Genomic DNA, 20,601 nt, shown 5'->3' with positions numbered 1-20,601 from the left:
CATATATATGTTTACAAATATTTTCTCCCAGTCTATGGCTTATCTTTTTATTCTCTCATCAGTGTTTCGTACAGTGGGAGTTTTTAAAGTTTTAATGTTGATGAAGACCAACGTCATTTGTCCTTTCTGGACCATGTGTTTCATGCTGTATCCTAGAAATTTTCACATAACCCAAAGTAACAAAAAAATTTGCTTATATTCTATTCTAGAAGCTTTGCAGTTTTAGGTACTATGTTTAAGTTAATGACCCATTTAAGTTAATTTTTGCATAAATTAAGAGGTATGGATAGAGTTTCTTCTTCTTTCCATCCTCCTTCCTTCCTTCTTTCTTCTTCCTTTCCTGCATGTGGATATCCAATTACTTAAGCACAGTTTATTGAAAAGACTAACGCTTCTCCCCTGAATTGCTGCCACACTAAATTTTGGACATGCTCAGTGTGTAATGCCTACATCACATCCAAGGAGGTAAGCTGAGTTCAGAGTTTCAAGAGAGGAGAGAGTACATGTTTGAGAAACTTTATCATATAGATGGTCATTGAATCTGTGAGAACAGATAATATAATCAAAGAGGAATATGTGTAATAAGAAAAGAGGAGCTAAGAACAGAGTGAGAAGAACAGATAGAGAGGCAGAAGGGGGATTAAGAACGCTTCCTTTTTTTTTCAACTTGTAATTTATTTGTTATGCAATAGATAAACTATTGGGATATTTTTTCTATGTTTTCATTAAACTTTTTATTTTGAGATAATTGTAGATTCACATGCAGTCATAAGTAATGACAGAGAGAGAACTCACGTACCTTTTATCCAGTTTCCACCAATGATAATATCTTGCAATCTACAGTACAATATCATGACCAGGATATCAATATTGATACAGTCAAGATACAGAATACCTATGTCACTACAGCGATCCAAAACATTCTCCTTTTATAGCTACACCCACTTTCCCCCAACCCCACTCACTCACTCACTGTTAATTTGTTTGCATTTCTATAATGTTCTCATCTCAAGAATGTTATGTAAACAGAATTATGCAGTATGTAACCTTTGGGATTGGATTTTTTCACTCAGCATAATTCTCTGGACATTCATCTAGGTTGTTGTATGTATCAATAATTTCTGCATTTTTATTACTGAATAATATTCCACGGTATGGATTTATCGCTGTTTGTTTAACTATTCTTCCACTAAAGGATGCCAACGTTATTTACAGATTTGGGCTTTACAACTAAAGCTGTTATAAATGTTCATGTACAGGTTGTTACGTGAATATAAATTTTCATTTCTCTGGGATAAACACCCAGGAGTGCAATCGTATGGTAGTTGCATGTTCAGTTTTTTAAGAATCAATAAATATTTTCAGAGAGGAGAAGGGAAGAGGTTTTAAGAGTTAGATGGTGATTGTTGTGATAATGCTGATAGAAAAATGCTTTCACAAAATTTTGCGCTATTTAAAACTTATTGTTTATAGACCAGACACAATTTAAGTTTAATTTTTATTAGGAACATTTTCCATCACTTAAGTAAAGACAATCAACAAAACAATGTAGCAAGCTCTGATTTGTAGCGTCTGCCAATCTCCATGTTGTAAATACCCACGAGGTGGCCTATTTCAAGAAGCCAGTTTGATGTCACCGAAAGTGGAGTTGGGAAGAGGGTCTCAGCAGCACACCATCATCTGGTATTTCCACCATACAAATACAAGGGACATAACCTCAAGAACATAGATAATAGAAAAACATAGTAAGGTAATTAGGAAGTGATTATTTTGAGTTGCCTTTATTTATTTGACTGTGTTTATATAATTTAATGTTTAATAACAGGTATGCTTAAAAACTAACTTGCAAAATTCCAAAAAATTTAGCAGTCAGCTCTTAAGAAGTGATATGAGTTGATTCAGAAAACCACTGAATGTTTCCCTCTTCCTGAGCCTCACTAATTTTCTTCCATATTTTCTATGAGTTATAGTCCAATTTTCTAAATACACTATACTTAATATTTCTACCAGTTTACCTCTTAAAATGGTCTAGTTCTCTTCCCCAGGCAATAATTTTATTGGGAACTGTTCCTTTTAAAATATATTAATCTTTGCTTTTTCTTGATTGTATGGCTAATACATATTCACTATAGAAAACTTGGAAATATGAAGAAGAATAAAAAAGTCACCAATAATTTTGTCACCTCTATAATAATTTCTAAAGTACATTGGAATTTCATTCTATGCCTAGTTATTATTTAGTAATAATAACTTAATCTTTGATCATTTCTTCCTTAGCCTAAAACTCTATTCCCCACATATTTCTTTCCAACAGTACTGAGATTAAATTTGCAGCAGCAACTTGCCTGTATCCAGGTGTTGGAATACTTAGTCTAAACAAGTTATGACAATTCTGTTTTGCGTTTTCCCTGTCTCCTTTGTGCTTGGGAATGGCCAAGTGACCCACATCTGGCCGATGAGTCAAGAGAGTAAGCAACAGGATGGTATTCTGGGGAAGCTTTTACTTTCCTGATAAAAGCTTATTGCTGTACAAAACAAATGTAATTTCTCCATTTTCCTGCCTTAAACATGAGTATCTAGAGGTGCCCCTGAAACCTAGAATTGATGGGGTGACAAACACGGAGGAAAAGGCAAAGAGAATTTCAGAAATGCCAACCTTGACGGCTTAGACCTACTAAATGGAAGCCAGAAGCTTTCTACCTCCAGAATTCTTTTTGAGAAGAAAAAACCTTATATGTTTAATCCACTGTTAGTAAGCTATTCCTTCCTGATATGCCTGCCTTCCCTTTTATAGCCTAAACTCCAATCATAACCAGCTATATCCCTTCAGGCTTCCATGCTTTTGCTTACACAGCCTCTTGGACTAGGATCGGCTTTTTCTACTCAATCTCTTAGCTTTCAGAATAAGGTAAAGCAACATTTTCTACATTATTATTTTGACTCTTCATTCAGTCCTCTGCCCCTATAGGATTGAAAATGGCTCCTCTCTTGGTCTTTATCGTACCTTTATGTTTCTCTATCACAGTGCCCGTTGCACGCACGTTTATTTGTATCTGCATTTCTCCAAACTTCCTTTAGCACAGTGTTTCTCAATCATTTTTTAAATTATTATTATTGTCCTCGTAAGAGGCTTTTATGGACAGATTTTCCCCCAATTGTCCCCTTTGCCCCATTAAATTGTAATACCACCAATATGCTCTATATCTGTTAATGTACTGTATGCATATCTGTGTTTTAAACATAAAAATGAGTAAGATTTTTCCACCCCCAGAAGAACCAATTTTCATCCCTTTTGGGGCACCATCACCCCTGTTGAGAATGCATGCTATAGCATGATACCTGCTTCTAGGAGACATTTTGTAGATACTTGTGGAATTAATTAGGTAAGTGATCTTGACTTTTAGAAACTTAACACAAATGCCTTGTAGAGAAAACAGATGAAAGCATAAGGAAACTTCCCTAATTTATTCTTGCAGCCTGTTCCTGAGCTTCACTCCTCCTTTTCCTCCATATGAGACTGTTGTTTCAGTTAGGATTCTTTCTGTTGAGAATTACAGGTAGCCAGACTCCAAATGGCTAAAGCAAAAGGAGTATTATTGTGACGGGAAAGTTTGGGTGTAATTTTGACTTCAGGCACAGCTTGATCCAGAGTCTCAAAAAGTGTCATCAACACGCTGTTCTCTCAGTCTTTCAGGTCAGCTGTTCTCCAATTTAATTTGACTTATTTTCAGATTTTCTTTTCCTGGCTATACGATGGCTCCTACTGGGCCACTAGGTTGCATCATTCTAGATTTCTCTTCAAGAGACAAGAATAAGATGCTTTGTTCTACCAGAAAAAATTATGTTGCATTTCATTTTATTTCTCGGAACATGTGCTAATCCCTGGCCCAGTCTCCATAGCCTAGGATTACAAAACTGCACTGGGCTTCATCACTCTATTCTGGGGCAGGATTGGGATTGGGGATTGGGGAGCAGGACTATTGAATGGCAAGAATAGGCTGTTAAGTAAGAACTGAAATTTGCAGAGGCACTATGGTAGAACAATACCAAACAGGGATTATTTCAACTGGGCTGTGTTATGTGCTGAATTGTGTTGTCCCTCAAATTCATATGTTGGAGTCCTAACCCCTAGTACCTGAGAATGTGACTGAATTTGGAGATGGGCCCTTTAAAGAGATAATTAACGCAAAATGAAGTCACATGGATGGACTCTATTCCAAAATGACTGGTGTCTTTATAAGAGGCGAGTAGGACACAAACACGCAGAGAAGGAAGACCGTGTGAAGACACAAGGAGAAGATGGTTATCTACAAGGCAAGGATATAAGCCTTAGAAGAAGTCTATTCTGCTAACACCTTCCAGCCTCAAGTGTTGTGAGAAATTCAAGTTTTGTTGTTTAAGACGCCCAGTTTGTGGTACTTTGTTAAGGCAGTGCTAGCGCACTAATACAGGCTGAGTATCTTCAGAGAGGGAGACAGCAGGCTCACCAACTGCAGAATTAACTTTGCTCTTTAGTGCCTGTGAAACGAGGAGGCAATAACAGTGGTTCAGAGGAGCTCTTGGTTAAGGGAGGTTATTGTACGGGATATGTTCTCAGTTTTTGCTCCAAGGTACTCTCACTGCAAAGATAAATTGACATTTAAAGGTTTTCCTGAGGAGAATTGTTCTGATGAATTTTGACACCTCAATCCACTTAAATTGGGTCCCTCAAATGCCACCAGAGTGGAGATTATTTGGGGTCAGCTTCTCTTTTATAATCCCCCAAGGGTCAAACCTGGTGCTTTGAAGAGTAAGTACAACCACCAGGTTTAAGGGCAGGGCCAATAGTCCAATGGCTGAGAAGGGAGGAAGGGATTTCTCTCTTCCTTAAAACTCAGAGCAGAGGCAGAACACAGAATCTCTTCCAAACGGCTAGAAATTGTCTTTTATGGCAGCTTTCTATATTGTGTGTATTTAATTGAAATCTGCATTTGTAAGTTTCTTTTTCGAATTCGGTTTTCTCTAGGCAGTATGTCTGGTGATTACAGGCCCTGCCTTTGGCATGAAATCGACTTTGGTTTATTACTTCATTTGACACTAGTCAGTTGTGCAACTAGTTACGAAAGTTACTTAAACCCTGTTTCCTCTTTATTCATTGCTAAAACTGAGGTCCTAATAGGACTCATCTCACAGAGCTTCTGTGAGGATTAAGCAGGAGAATACTCGCCAAGTATCCAGCATAATACTGGGTTTATATGGAGGGCTCTATGGTGCTTGTGTGCTGGGCTATTATTAAATGGTAATTAATAAAAGTAGTGTAGGATACCATAGACCATTTTTATCATACTGGTGAAAGAAAATGACCTTTTTAATTTACCAAGCACTATTCAAGAAGGAGCATTTGTATTTATATTTATAGCCTGGAGTATGTCAAGTGCCCTTAAGTGTAAAACAATCATTTGTTATTATCTCAAGGACAGAGCCAAATGATGCTAAAATAGGCCCATGCTTGACATATTTTGGGTTGGTTTGGATTTGTTTGCTGCCTTTGTTGTTAGCTGGTTATGTTTTTCCTGAATACCAGTTTCATAATTAGTTTCCCTGAAATTCAGGAAGGATTGCTTCTCTGCTCTCTGACCCGCCCTACCACCCGCTTCAAGCTCTTCTGTGGTGGAGTCTGGTGGTGAAGGTTTTAGGCTTCTTTTCTGCCAGTTTTCAGATCTGGAGCAACTTCCTGCAGTACTTTCCACCCATTTGTTGCTTTTCACAGCTCACAGGGAAACCCAATCTGATTTCAATGTCTTTTGGTCTTGAATAACAAGTAAAAACAAGATAGGAAATTGACCCTAGTAACTATTGTCTAAGTAAGCAAAACTTTGAGGGCTATATAAGAGGTTATAAAGTTGGACGAATTTGTCTAACATTTCTCAGTGTCATCAATATTTTATCCTAGCTATTTCAAATAAAGGCTTTTTATGTATTAATTTTGTGCAGCAGTTTTAAATAAAGGGATCGTATAACGTGAAATGGGCATATAAAGAGATATATTTGCATTTCTTAACTAAATATTATAAAGGTATACATTTCTCTCTACGTGCATGTGTATAGTATACCAGACACACAGCAAGTACTCAGTGCATATTGAGTAAATGCAGTGTGAATCTTGAGGAACATATCACTGCCATGTGGTTGGTAGCTAATAGATATTGAATGGCAATAAATCTAAAGCCAATAAATCTAATCGAGATTACTTCCCCTCTGTGGTACTAAAAAGTAGAGAGGCGGCTGTGGCAGAGTGGAAACAATACTGAATTTGGAGTCATTAGTACGGGATTTTAATGACCCTGAATTAGAAAAACAAGCATAATATGTTTTTCTGAGTCTTTTTGAGCATTCTATGTGAAAATTTAAGGTAGAGGATTATCCACATATCCTCTACTACCTGTCATTTGCTGATAAACAGTTTATTACATATAAAAGTGAATATTTTGGACAATGTATTATACAAGAGGGAAATTGAAGGAGGAAGTGGAAGAGATGAACTCCCGATTAGCTACCATATATAAATGAACTTGTGACACACCTTTTGCTTTTGTAGGCCTCATCCTTCTCATCTATGTAAAACAAGTCTGGGGAACGAAGAGTGGTTTGGATCATACACATGGACATTTCTCCTCTAACGTTCAAAGATTCTATCTCTGGATTTTAGTGGGCTTGTGGATGTGCAATGTCAGGTCATGTGGCTGGGAGATAGTGGGAGGATGGAGATGAAGGAAGCATTAGAATCAGGCATATAAATTAGATGTGGTTGTATAGAAAGCACATAAGTCTTAGAGTTTAGAGTATCTAGGTTCTGTTCCTAATCATGTGTATTAGGAAGACTCTCTTGATTTCTCCAGCCTCACTTTTCTTATCTAAAATTGGACCATTTCCAGAGACACGATTCCCACCTCATTCCAACTTCAGTAGTCATGGTATCCCTAAGTAGTGGCGGTAAGCGGGTGATGCAGTGAGGACAGAGATGAAACTGGCTCACCGAGGCAGTAGAGAGCCTTCTTGTCCACCCTAGGTTCTCCTTTCTGTGTCCCATAGTTTTATCGCCCTGTGTAATATAGCATGGTGCTTCAGAGTGAGGGCTCTGGAGCCAGTCTGCCTGGGTTTGAATTTCAGCTTCCTCACTTACGAGCATATGATGTGACTGGACATTTTACTTAAGCAATCTTTGCCTCATTTCCCGCACTTTTAAAGTGGCCATGAATATAGTACCACCTCCCAGGATTGTAATGAGCAGTAAATGAGTTAAAACCTGAAGAGCTTGGAATGATGCCTGGTACATCATAAGAGCCTAATGAATGTTAGCTATTACCGTGTCCATTTCTATATCCATTCTATGCCCATACTATATCCACTTCTAACTTGAGAGCCTAACTGTTAAACCAAGATGGTTCAATATTTCCTGTTTAAATCTGAGAATGAACACCACGCAATACTGCCTTTCTTCTCTCTCTCTCTTTCTCCCTCTGTTCCTCCTCCTACCCCCACCACCTCTCTCTTTCTTTTATGGCCTGAGCCTACTGTGTCTTTTCTTCTCATGGTGAAAAGGTGATGGGACTTTTTTAAGTGCCTTTGTTGGGAAGGCGCTTTCCCTGTTTAGGATCTGAACTTAAACCAATAGCCAGCTGATTTGGTCAGTGCCATGATGTTGCCTTAGATTCCCAAAACATTTCTGTCTGATATTGCGTGGATTACAGGACATTTTCACGCTTCTGTTATCCAAAGAGAGACTGAAATATTTGGAAAAGGCACATGTGCCGCTGTCTCAGGTCTCAAGCTAGGACACAGTTGTTTCACACCCTTCTGGGTATCTCCTCCTTAATCACTCCCAAGAATTCTGATCCAGGTGAGGAAAGAGAAGGAAGAAGCACAATGAGATAGCGACAGAGATTGAGAAGGAGACATGGCTAAAGGATTAAGATGGATAGTTTCTAAGACTGCCTGGAGGAAAACAAAAAGTAATAGGAAACACACTGATCACATAGCTAATTTCATAGTATGTTGACAACTTTGTTATGTTTCTGGCAATTGTTAATTTTTCCTGAGAAACATAAAGGGGTATGGGCTCGCTCCTCTCATCATCCCTTCTCTTCATGCTACAATACTTTATTCCGTCATCTTTTGTACTATGACATATAGAACACATGTTATATATATTATCTACTCTACTCTTACCTTACAGAGCGTCAAGTGTATGTCTCATCAAATTGATATGCTTAAAAATCTCTAGCACACTGACATGTATATGAAGATGCTCGATACATGTTTCTTGAGGAATCCACTGGAAAAAAATGTAAAGGCTTCATGAAACCCTACATAAGCATATATTTTTAAACCAGATTAAGTACAGCCTTTTTACCATTTTTGCCATTTCCTCAGTGTCAAGCATTCAGAAACCTATTTAAGTGGATTTTTTTTTTTTGCATTCACACAACAGACATAACAGTTTCCCTTCTTCTGTTTTCTACATAGAAATTTTCAAAGCGTTCTAATAATAAATCCTGTGAAAGGTTTTGACCATAATGGCTTTTCAAAGCTTCCACACAAAGAAACTCAGTTAAGACCAGCCCATAAATAAGACCTCAGTGCTGAAGCAGGAGAAGGCCCTGTATATCTAAACTCATTAAATGAATCATTTATTTTGCTACTCATCTGTCATGTTTTGAAGGTCACATAACAATGCTTATTTCTTACGGCCCATTGTCAAGCTGTAGAATCGGAGGCTGAACCGAGGCCTTGAGTCAAATACTTGAGATGGGTAATTGTATTTCCAGGACTAATACTGGCAGTTATGTTCACGGGGTAAAATCGAATCTCATGCCCTGGGAGGGTGCAGCGTGCCTGCAAGGGCAGCAAAAGGATTTCTCCACATCGCATCCAGCCTCCGAATAGTTATGTCATATTGAAATATTTTTGGAATGTGGTCAGCTATTTTGTCTCCCCAAATACATGACTAGGAGATTTTTGCAAGTTGAGATGGCATAATAGTGTGGAAAGGACGTGTTTGTGAGGCAGATGGATCTGGGTTTGAAATTCCATTTGGCCGCTCACATGCTGTCTATCATTAGACAAGTTGCTTGACCGCTCTGATTTCCGTTTCCTTATCTATAAACTGAGGCTAAAGCTATCTATCTTACAAGATGCCTGTGAAGATTTAACGATTCAGCACATGTAAAGTGATGTCCACGGTGCCTAACACATAGTAGATACTCAGTATATACTGAGTGGGTGTTAACATTCATCATTTGCCTGTTCTTTCTTACAGCTGGAGTCGCTTACGGTTAGCATCCTCACCGGGTTATGCAGGAGAGCCTCTGGCAATTCTGGTAAGAGTGTCCTTCCCATTGCTATATGTTCTACTTATTCTTTCACATTTTTGCTAAACTTTAATTTATTCAGTTTTAACTTATATACAGTAAAGTGCACAAATCTTGTATGTATAGCTCAATGGGTTTTAACGTATACATACACCAGCATAACTACCAGTCCAATCAAGATGTGGAATATTTCCAGTACCCGGGAAGTTCCCTTGTGCCTTTTTCTAGTCGATTACACCAAGGACCAGCTGCATAATTTGCTGCTCACAGTCCAAAATGAAAATGTGGGGCTCCTTTTTCAAAACGTATTAAGAATTTCAAGGTGGTGAGAGCAGAGCATTAATCTAAGCGCAGGGGCTTCCTGAGTGTGAAGCCTTCTGAGACATGCACCCTTGAAGGCTGCACCGACTGCATTCCCACCACCAGAGCCGACTACTATTCCAACTTCTGTTGCTGTCCGTTATGTTTGTGAACTTTATATAAATGGAATTTTACAGTACATACCCATTTACATCTGGCATTTTTATCCTTCAATATAATATCTGAGATTCATCCATGATGTTGCATGTTTAGTAGTTTTTATGTTTCTTTCTGTTCTATTGCATTGTATAAATAGTATTCTGATTTATTTATCTGTTCTCCTGTTGATGGGTACTCGGATTGTACCAGTTTATGGATGTTACAAACAAAGCTGCTTATATATGCCTTTTGGTGGACACATGTATTCATTTCTCTTGGGTATATACTTAGGAATGAAATTCATGCGTTATGGGTAAAATCCTCTACTGGGCATGTCATGTGAAATGATTATAGACCAGGGGAATTCAAATTAAAGCACAATGAGACTCCACTAAACACACATCAGAATGGCTAAAATTATGAGGACTGAAAAGTCCATATCTTGGTGTGGATGTGGAAGAATTGGACACTCATATGAGCTGGAGGGAGTGTAAATTGGTTCCATTGTTTCAGAAAACCTTTGGGCAGTATTTTCCTGAGCTAAACATATACCTGATTTACGACCCCGCAGTTCCACTCCTGGATATATTTACTTTCTACCTTCTGAAGTCACTTTGAGGAAGCATCTAAAATAAATTTCAACCTGATTCTTGCTTTATCAGTATGCTGCAGTGGCCGTTTGCAGTGGAAGTCGAACAGTCCTACCTAAGTTGCTGGTCATGATAACTAGGTGTTTTACGTATCCGTCTAAAAGCTCTCCTACATTACTTCTCTTCCCCAACTTGTAGCCCAGAGATGAGTCACGGTAAAGGAGGCCTGACGGGATATCAAAGTTTCACCTTAAGAACCGTTTCTTATTTTGCATTTTCTTTGGGCTTATTAGCGGAGGAAAGAAGAAATAAGACACATAAGCACTTGGTGTTTTGTGAAGTGAATGTTAACAGCCCTCAGACACATCCTTAGGAGACATGAGTGCAAGCGGACTTGTAGAATGTATCCAGAAAGATCCATCTCACCAATGTGACATTTTAGTGCAGCCGGCTCAGTCTCTCCCACTTCCTTAGCTCATTGGTTTCCACACCTTAGCCCACAGAATGTGTCCTGGTGGCCTGAAGAAATTTTAGGAAAGTCATAGTCCCTGGCATTATCCCTTGGAGATTCTGACTCAGCAGATCTGGATTAGGACTCAGCATCTGCATTTTTCAGAAGTTCTTCTGGTGATTCAGCAGCCAATCCTGGCCAAGGCGGAGCATGCAGCAACCGTTATTAGAACTGTAGCCCTTGACTGAACCTCCGGCTCTTCAACCGGAACACAGACACTCAGCTGAGCTTTCGCCAGCTCCCTCCCCAGATGGCTGGACCATCTTCTTAATCTCCATGAAAGCCAAAAATCAAAGCCCTAAGAATAGACTGATGTTACCACTCACCTAACAAGAGCATAATCCATCTCCTTTGGCACTACCTGCCCAGTGGGTGGATCCTTCTTGAATAATAAGTGCCTAAAATCTTAAGCTAATCACCTTGCCCTTGGCCCTTTCAGCTGTCTTTGACAGAGCCAGCCTCTGTAGCTGATCCAGGTAACAATTATGACTGTCTATTGGACGTTTACTATGGTCTAGTCTATTTTTACATATATTATCTCATTAAATCCTTGCGACAACTTTTGTGAGCTTGATATTATGATTATCCTTATTTTACAAGTGAGAAAGCAAAGACTTAGTACAGTGAGATAACTTACCTAACTAATATTCTAATAAATAGTGGAGGGCTGTGGAACTGCAAAATTCTTGCAACCTAGGGTGAGTGTATTTGCGGTTACTAAGGAGAAACTAGGATTTGAATACAAGTCTTTCTGATATTTGAGATGATCTTTAGTGTCCAGCCCCAGCCTCCTTTTCCTGCTTGTCCAAACGCATTGTTGATGTAACCACATGCGTTGTATTAGAACATGGCTTTTATTTATCACGTTATAAATGTTTGACTTGGAGTTCTGGGGCTCCAAGGAACAGAATCTTCTGTATCTGTTGTAGAAATGATCTGTTTTCTACCAGCCTTGTAGAAGTGCGGGAATCAAGGGTTGTTTGGTAATGAAGCCCGTTGCAGTCTGTACGAAAGTCAGATTACTCTTGTTAGTTACGTTTTCCAAATGCACACAGTAGTCTGACCTCAATGAATAGATAATTACTCAGGCTGTTACAAACATTCCAATCCATTTGGTGATCCCTTTATTAAATGAAACAGGCCCTTTTATTCCTTTTTTGATACTGCCTGTTAATAGAATAATCTCAAAGCTATTAGCATTTAAACAGAAATTAGACAAAGATGTCCTGAATTGTCCCTTCTCCTGGCTCTCGGTGCTCATGGGACCCTTGCTGTAGCTAATTAGCCTGAAATGAATATTAAGTGCAGTGATGTCTATCGAGCACATCCTGGAAGGAAAGCTTTTGTGAAAGTCATTTCGATTGCAGACTTAGGTTGCCCATGCCTAAGTATCCAACCGAAAACAATAGGCACTGGGGACATTCCAGAATTCAAACAAAACAACCCACAACCGATAACATGAAAAGAGCTCTTACATTTCTTGAAATGCCCTTGCTTAAGCCCTAAACCCACGTGGGTTAGCTTTATTTTCACAGGAACCAAGAGAAAAAAGTAAAAAATCTCATTCCCTTTTTTCCCCTCCACCCAGATAGCTTATAAGACATGTGCTTCATGGCAATAGCATAGTGGGTATGTCCTCTGCTCTGGAAACAGTGCAGATTCTGACTCAGACCTACGTAAACTGTGGCACCTTGGGCAAATATTGTCCTTAAGCCTAAATTTGCACATCTTTAATATAAATAAAAATCTTTAACATATTCCCTATGCCTTAGCGTTGTGAAATGGACATAGTAAATTCATTCAACAAATATTGGTTATTATTCATCATAAAGATTGGAATAAGAGTCCTGGGACATAGCATCAAAAAATAGGAAGATTCTAGCTCTTGCCAATTAAATATCAAAACTACCAGAGGTGAGAAGAGAGCTTTTTCTGAGGAAGATAGTCCCTGAGCTAACATCTGTTGTCTATCTTCCTCTTTTTGCTTGAGGAAGATTGTTGCTGAACTAATATCTGTGCCAACATTCCTCTATTTTATGTGAGACACTGCCACAGCTTGGCTTGATGAACAGTCCTCACCCAGGATCCAAACCTGCAAACCCCAGGATGCCGAAGCAGAGCATGCGAACTTGACCACTAGCCACTAGGATGGCTCCCTTTTCTTTCTTCTTTTTGAGGGACAGTGTGATGTGACAGTGTAGTAGGAATAAAAATGGAAGTTTGGTGACAATAAAGACCAAAATATGAGTTTATGTTCTGTCTCTGATTTGGGGCACTTTGCCTGGGATCTTTGAAATCTAATACCTTTATCTGTGAAATGGAGATGGTTGCACTTACCACCAAGTGCTATATTGTCTGGATTTAATGGGAAAATGTTCATCAAACACCTAGAACACTAATCGTGCTCAGTATTTTGTGGTTCTCTTTTCCTTTTCCTTTCATCAGGCTAGGTCTTTTTTTTTTTTTTTACTCCCCAAAGCCCAAATACATAGTAGTATATCCTAGGTGTAATTCATTCCAGTTCTTCTATGTGGAATGCCCCCACAGCATGGCCTGATGAGCAGTGCTAGGTCTGTGCCCAGGATCTGAACCAGCAAACCCTGGACCACCAAAGTGCAACATGTGAACTTAACCGCTCAGCCACTAGGGTGGCCCCCTATGGGGCCAGGTCTTAATGGTGCTCCCATTGATACAGTTGGAGAGAAGAGACAGATCAGAGAATAGCAAGAGGCGGTCAGTGGACCCCGTGTGGAAGAGGGCTGCACGGGAGCAGCTCCTGGTAGGATACAAAAGTCAGGTAACACTCAACTTTATAACTCTGGGTTCCCTTACTCCTGCAAACCACCCTGAAATCCAACTGAGATGATAACTCGCCAATACTTGAAAAACAGAAAACTGGTTTTCAAGGAAAAAAACCCAACCACACATTTGAAAACATGCTTGCTGTTTTAGAGTCGTTTCCCTATTTCTTGCCACTTCACTTTGATTCACAGAGCAAGACTGCGTGAATTCGGTTCTGCCTTATACTTACTCCTGTATTTTTCCTTTAAGCGGAAGAGCTGGTAGGAGAGTAAGAGAGAGATGAGAAGAATAACATATACACTTCTCCTGAGGTTGGGAAAGCATATTTTCTAATCAACAACGACAACCCTGGGGGGCTGCACCTCCAAACCATGTCTCTTTAAGCTTCTCACCAGACAAAGCCACGTGGGGTGAGGGTGCAGGTGGGGTTCTCTCTAGTCTTGTCTTGGATTCCTGCACTCCCTCAGTCTTCTCAATTCTCTGACCACTGCTTTGAGCACTGCGGGACTCACAGCGCTCCTGCTGGAGCTTCAGGGCCGGCTGCAGACCCTCTTTAATTCCCCTCATCATTTGAGTCACACATGTCTCAGTCACAATAAGGCACCTGCACCAGCATTGCCCTTGTCACCATGACAACCGGCGCAGGATGCGGATTAGGCAGGAAGCACAGAAGGAGGTCCGTGTTCCTGCTCTCCTGCTGGTGGTGCTGCTGACATACAGTCCTTCCCGCAGCCGCTGGGATGCTGTCTTCGTGGCTTTTCACCGCCACTTCTGATGTGAGGTGCAGGGGTGGGGGGTGGAGCTGAAAGCTGAATTCCAGAAGCAACTCAGGTGTTAGAAGGAGCACTTTCCAGGCTCCAGGGAAGCAGAGGGCAGCCTTTCTTTGCCTGTTAGTGCTGTCTGAGCCACAGGCTTTTAACAGATGAGGTGCTTTCCCCATGAGCAGGAAGAAAGGAGGAAAAAAAATTTAATCAATTATTTATTAAGACTTCCTGATGCTTAATAAGCCACTTGTCTCACAGGCCCCTGCCTCCCAACCATCACCATCAAGTGGAACTGGTCTCAGCAGTAAAGCAGAATGAAAAACAGAGAATCTTTGCAATAACAGGGACAGGTTTGAATCCCAGCTCTGCACCCGGCCAGCTCTGTGTGCTTAGTCAACCCCTGACCTCTCTGAGTCTCTCAAGTCGGGCACTAATTTCTTATCCACAAATCTATCAATGATTCATCGTGAGGGTAAAAAGACGGTGATAAAGGTAATATGCTCAGCATATCTATGGCCCAGATAGACAAATAATTGTGGCTTTTGTTGTACTGCCATGGGCACAGAGGCAGCAATAAGATTAAGATTTCAAGCTACTCTTTTTTGGAAACGGTGGGAATTGACAGAAAGTAGTTTCCGGGATCCTGAAGCAGTGAGTAGCTGACTAAGAGAATCATTCTCCAAGGGTGCTCCTGAGACCTGTAGCGTCAGCATCACCTGGGAGCTTGTTAGCGATGCAAATTCTCTGGCACCACCCCAGCCCTACTGAATCAGAATTCTGGTGGTGGGACTCAGCGACCTGTGTTTTAACAAGCCCCTGTTGAAGTTTGAGAATCAACTGCTCTAATGGGAATAGAGAACACTTGACTCAGAGCTTCTTGAGGATGGAGAGGGTGTCTTGCCCATTTTTCTGTATCTGGTGCTTAGAAGAATAGCCGACACATTGCACTCTGCAAACGCTTGCTGAGTGAATGGCTCTCCCGCTGTCCTCTTGATATTGGTCCAGCACTGATTCACCATCGCTTCATTGTCTTTATTCCCCATCCCCCATGTGACCATGAGCCACAGGAGAAACTTACGCACTACCTATAGTCCCTAAACTGTCTTGATATTACCATTCTAGAGTCAAGGGCATTTGTGGGGAACACTATTAAACACAGTTAAGCAGGAATCTTTACCTCTGACCTGACTTCTCAGAGCCTTTAATTTTCCATGTTTCTGCACCGTGGCTTTCCAAAGGATGCAGGCAGAGGCTTGGCATCATGCTGCCTCCAACACTCCCTAGCCAGGCGACCTTGGGCAGATGTAATACCTCTCAGCCTCAGTTTTTGTTAAATCATTCATTATTTAAATATTTTTTATATTCAAAACATTATATGCTTTGGTATACAAATTACAAAAATTTAGTGAAAATATACTCACTAATAATAAACACTCAACAAATGGATTCTTTTTTATTGTTATTATTTAAAGTAAATATTGATAGGCGGGACTTGAGGTTTTACATTTTTAAAAAATCTGCCTAAGTTTTTTGAGTGGTATAATCACTGAGCCTGGCATGAAAGGGGAGGTTCTCCCCGATATTTTTCAATAGAGGAACAATGTTATGAGGCAGTGTTTGGGAAATACATAGACCTGGGTATAAAGGAGGCTCTCAATAAAGATGAGCTCTTATTGTTTTTATTAGTATATGGACACTACCATTTTTGAAAATTTTGGTTTTCCTGGTTGCCTGCAGCGGGTTCTCCAGCCACTGATTGATTATTTTGGGAGGGAGAAGTGGAGCCTACAACCTAGCACTGAGCTTCCAAATTGAGTTTCTAAGTCCACAAGGAGACGTAGCAAGTGCTTCTGGAGTGGATAAAACAAAAACTGGTTTTGAAGAGAAAGAGAGGGGTTTTCCAGGAACTCCCATAGCTGGGTTTACATGTTAATATTCAAACCTGAGAGGGGAGAGCATAAAGATGTTATGAAGAGGAAGAGATAGGTGGGACAGAGGGTACGAGGAGAAAGAGAGAGAGAGAGGGAATGACTTAGGGAATTCTGAAAACATTAGGTAAGCACTCTATTCTCTGAGCTTAGCCAGAAGATTGGAAGACTAGAAACACTGCAAATAGCACCATGATAAAATAGAGTAGCAATGCCTAAAAGAGGTTCTTAAGAGGGTGGACTTGAGATGAGCCTCATATTGTCCCACACATTGTAGCCAGGTCTGGAGAGAGCACTCAAGATCTCCTTACTGCCCTTGGGGGTTAGAGAAGTGCTTGGAACACTAAAGACATCAGGACAGACATACAGATTGGGTATCCACCTAAGGTCTGAGGCAGTGGCAGAGACTATCATCATTATTATCATCATCATCAAGTGTAGCATCATGCCAATGAGACCAACCAGAGCTAGCCACGCTTCAGTTGATACCATTGCAGAATACCTGTTGACCAATCAGGCTAACTATAGCCAAGGATGACAACCAGACAGAGACCTACACCCAGAAAAATGAACTCCACAAGTCACCTTAAATGAAGGCCATTTAGAACCAGAGATCTTTTTCCCAAATCATCACAAGGTGTGATCTATTTGAGAGCATAAGTTTCTTCCTCTCAGTTCATCGTAGGTCTATTTTAATGAGAGACGTAGGGAGTTGAGGAAAAGGGGAAAGAAATACTGAAAACCAGAGATGTACTCAAAATGGTCAGACAGTAAATTATATAATAATGTTTGAATTTGATGAAAACAGAAATAAAACAAACAGGGGGCCAGCCTGGTGGTGCAGTAATCAAGTTCGCATGTTCTGCTTTGGCGGCCCAGGGTTCGACAGTTGGGATCCTGGGTGCAGACCTACACATCGCTTGTCAAGCCATGCTGTGACAGGCATCCCACATATAAAGTAGAGGAACATGGGCACAGATGTTAGCTCAGGGCCAGTCTTCCTCAGCAGAAAGAGGAGGATTGGTGGCAGATGTTAGCTCAGGGCTAATCTTCCTCAAAAAATAAAAAGAAAAAAGAAAAGACAAGCAAACAGTGAATGCTTAAGATGGAGTAAAGTAGAATAATTTGTCTTTTCTAAGCAGGTGGTTGAGTTTGGTCAGAGTTCCAGTTAGAGACCATTGAGATTTCCCTTTTTCACACATGAGTCACAGAATATAAATGTTACTCCCTCTCTGGTTACCAAAACAGCATATTTGACAACTTTTCTTCGGAGGGGAAAGTGAGACTCTGTGTCACATCCAAAGGCCCACATAAAGGGGATTTCCTAAATAGGGAGGGATTCTGAATGTTAGGGAGTCTGAGTATGACAAAATATTACTTGTTTCTGTATTTCTGGCTCCTACAAGAGTGCTGATGTTGAGTAAATACGTTTGGATGAATACATGAACGTGTTAGAAGCACACTGGTGAGACAGCCCCTGTGAGACGCTGGTATCAGAGAGGGCTTCCTGGAAGATACAGCACTTGACACTATTCCATGTGTGCACCCAGATGATTCTTTTAGAATATAAGTCAAGCAACATTGCTCCTCTGCCCCAAACTCTTCATTAGTTCCCCACTTTCCTGGAGTGAAAACCAAAATCCTAAGTGTCCTTGTGGCCTTACTGACCTGCATGAGCTCATGACCTTCTGCTTTCCTCCTCATTCACTCTGTTCAGCCATGCGAGCTGTTTGACTGTCCCCAGAACTGATCAGGCGTTCTTTTGTCCTAAGGTCTTTGAGTTGGTTCTCTTGGCTCAAATATTCTTCTGCCAAATGCCTGCATGGCTGTCTCCCATCTCTTTCAAATCTTTGTACAATGGCTGGATTTTCAGAGGGGTGTACACTTCCCACCTGGTTTAAAACAACCCACCCACTTCACCCCAGAACTCTTGATCTCTCTTATATGCCCTAATTTTTTTTTCCTATTGCACCTAACTTCTAAATTACTCTATTATTTATGTGTTTTTATGATCATTGTTTATTTACTATCACCTCTGGAACAGACACTTCACAAATGCAGGGGTTATTTTTACTTCTTTTGTTTAAAAATGTTTTCAACTCACGAGAATAGTACCTGGCACATCGTAGACACTCAGTCAATATATACGTATATATTTATTTATAATATACTGAATGAATGAATGAATGAAAGATGCCTAGGTTAACCACTCAGTGAATCTTTTCATTGAGCATCTTCATTTCAGCATCTTTTAAAATGAAAGTAGTAATTAGTTCATACAATACTGTGCATATTTTCTTTTTTTTTTGAGGAAGATTAGCCCTGAGCTAACATCTGCCAGTCCTCCTCTTTTTTACTGAGGAAGCCTGGCCCTGAGTTAACATCCATGCTCATCTTCCTCTACTTTATATATGGGATGCCTACCACAGCATGGCGTGCCAAGAGGTGCCATGTCCACACCCGAGATGCCAACCGGTGAACCCGGGGCCTCCGAGAAGCGGAACGTGCAAACTTAACCCCTGGGCCACCGGACCAGCCCCTGTGCATATTTTTTTAAATATGAATTTTTCTTTGCAGATAGGTGACTCAAGGAATGGATATTTTCACCCATTCTCCCTAAAGAAGAGATTACATTCCCTTCATGAAGAAAAGTTTTCTACTTACCAGCCATAGTACTTGGCTAGAGGAAATTCTGATTGTGAGTTCATATTCACTTCTCAAAGATGTTGCAAATTCTCAGTGGGATTCAAGGAGAGATTTACCCATAAAAGCCATCTATTAAAGAAATTTCCCCATGAAATGCTCACTGGAGACCAAAGTCTCCAAGATCTCATTAAATTGTTATGCATACAATATACGCTCCTTAACGGACTGGGTCACTTTGCTGCCAAGGTGTTTCATAAAGGGAAGGTGATAAATCTCCCTGATTTTTGTCCTGTCTCACCCCAGGTCTCAAGTTACAAAGATTGTCCTCCACCCAATCTAATCCAGATGGGCTAAGAGGCAAGGGTGGAATGTTCAAAAGAAACTACAGTGGCTCTTCTCCCACGGAGTCTTTCTGAGATGTGAACACTGAGGGCTGCGGGTCCTTGGGATGCTTTTCTTGCTAAAGAAACTGAATTCCTTTCAAGTGTGGTTATATTGAAAAGAGTAACAATGTTGGGGAGCCATTGTTATGCCCTCCTAGAGCAAATGTGCACAGCTTTCAACTTAAAACCAGATATTTGAAAATCTAAAGGCTGTCTCTATGGACTTTTGTATTAGAAGCTGTCTATAATACGTGGGTCAGTGGGATCCTTTGGAACTTATGTCCATTGTGCCTACATTAAATAGGCCAGACCCCACTGGGAATCAAGAAAAAAGAGTAAACTGCTCATTCGTTGGGTGGAACTGGGTGGGAGTGGGGAGGGGAAAGATGAACTCTTTCAGGAGACTAAGCACAGATGCAGACATAGGTAAAAGATAAGGTATAAGATAAAAGGTGGGGAAGAGAAGAAGAGCTGTTTATAATTAATGTGAGCTAATCAGATATTTTATTTCTTATAGAAAAATCAATATACTTGTAATTTTTTCAGTGTCCCTCTTCGAATGTAGATAGGGACTTAAGTTTAATTTTGTAAAAGCATTTCTGTTGCGATAACCTTGTATACTGCAAAATTCAAAGTGCCTGAAAAGAAATGGAAAAAAAATTGAGTTCACAAAAATATGTTGTCTTGATAAGGTCCAAAATGGAATAGTTTTATAAGATTTCGTTGTTGAGGAAGGTTAGCCCTGAGCTAACTACTACTAATCCTCCTCTTTTTGCTGAGGAAGACTGGCCCTGAGCTAACATCCATGCCCATCTTCCTCTGCTTTATATGTGGGATGCCTGCCACAGCATGGCTTTTGCCAAGCGGTGCCATGTCCGCAGCCAGGATCCGAACCAGTGAACCCTGAGCCGCCAAGAAGTGAAAAGTGTGAACTTAACTCCTGCGCCACTGGGCTGGCCCAGTATAAGATATATTCTTGACAGGCCTTTATTTGTTTGTTTTTCACCTTTCATTTAGACATTCCAGAATTAAGAAGACTTAGTGGATAGTATTTTTAAGACCTAAAATTTATAGCTGCCAGAATGTGAAAAAAAACCAAAACTATTGTTTCTTGAACACATTATAGGTCGGAAACCTTGCTAAGTGATAAAGACTTTATTTCACTGAG

General features: G+C 40.3%; 1 long non-coding RNA gene across 2 annotated transcripts; it reads right to left on the bottom strand.

Annotated features, from left to right (window-relative positions):
* Positions 1-1,484: 1,484 nt before the first annotated feature.
* LOC139074319 (uncharacterized) lies at positions 1,485-14,284 on the bottom strand. Of its 2 annotated transcripts, none has more exons than XR_011523823.1 (3): positions 14,105-14,284; positions 8,209-8,314; positions 1,485-3,576 (listed from the first exon to the last, which is right to left on the bottom strand). It is a non-coding gene; the product is annotated as an uncharacterized lncRNA (long non-coding RNA). The 2 variants fall into 2 exon arrangements; XR_011523822.1 differs by having other exon boundaries at positions 1,485-1,716; positions 14,105-14,256.
* Positions 14,285-20,601: the final 6,317 nt, after the last annotated feature.

This window comes from Equus przewalskii, chromosome 11 (genome assembly GCF_037783145.1).
Source record: "Equus przewalskii isolate Varuska chromosome 11, EquPr2, whole genome shotgun sequence".
NCBI classification, from domain to species: domain Eukaryota; kingdom Metazoa; phylum Chordata; class Mammalia; order Perissodactyla; family Equidae; genus Equus; species Equus przewalskii.
The sequence above is the reverse complement of the archived record's forward strand: the minus strand, read 5'-3'. Positions and strand labels throughout refer to the sequence as shown.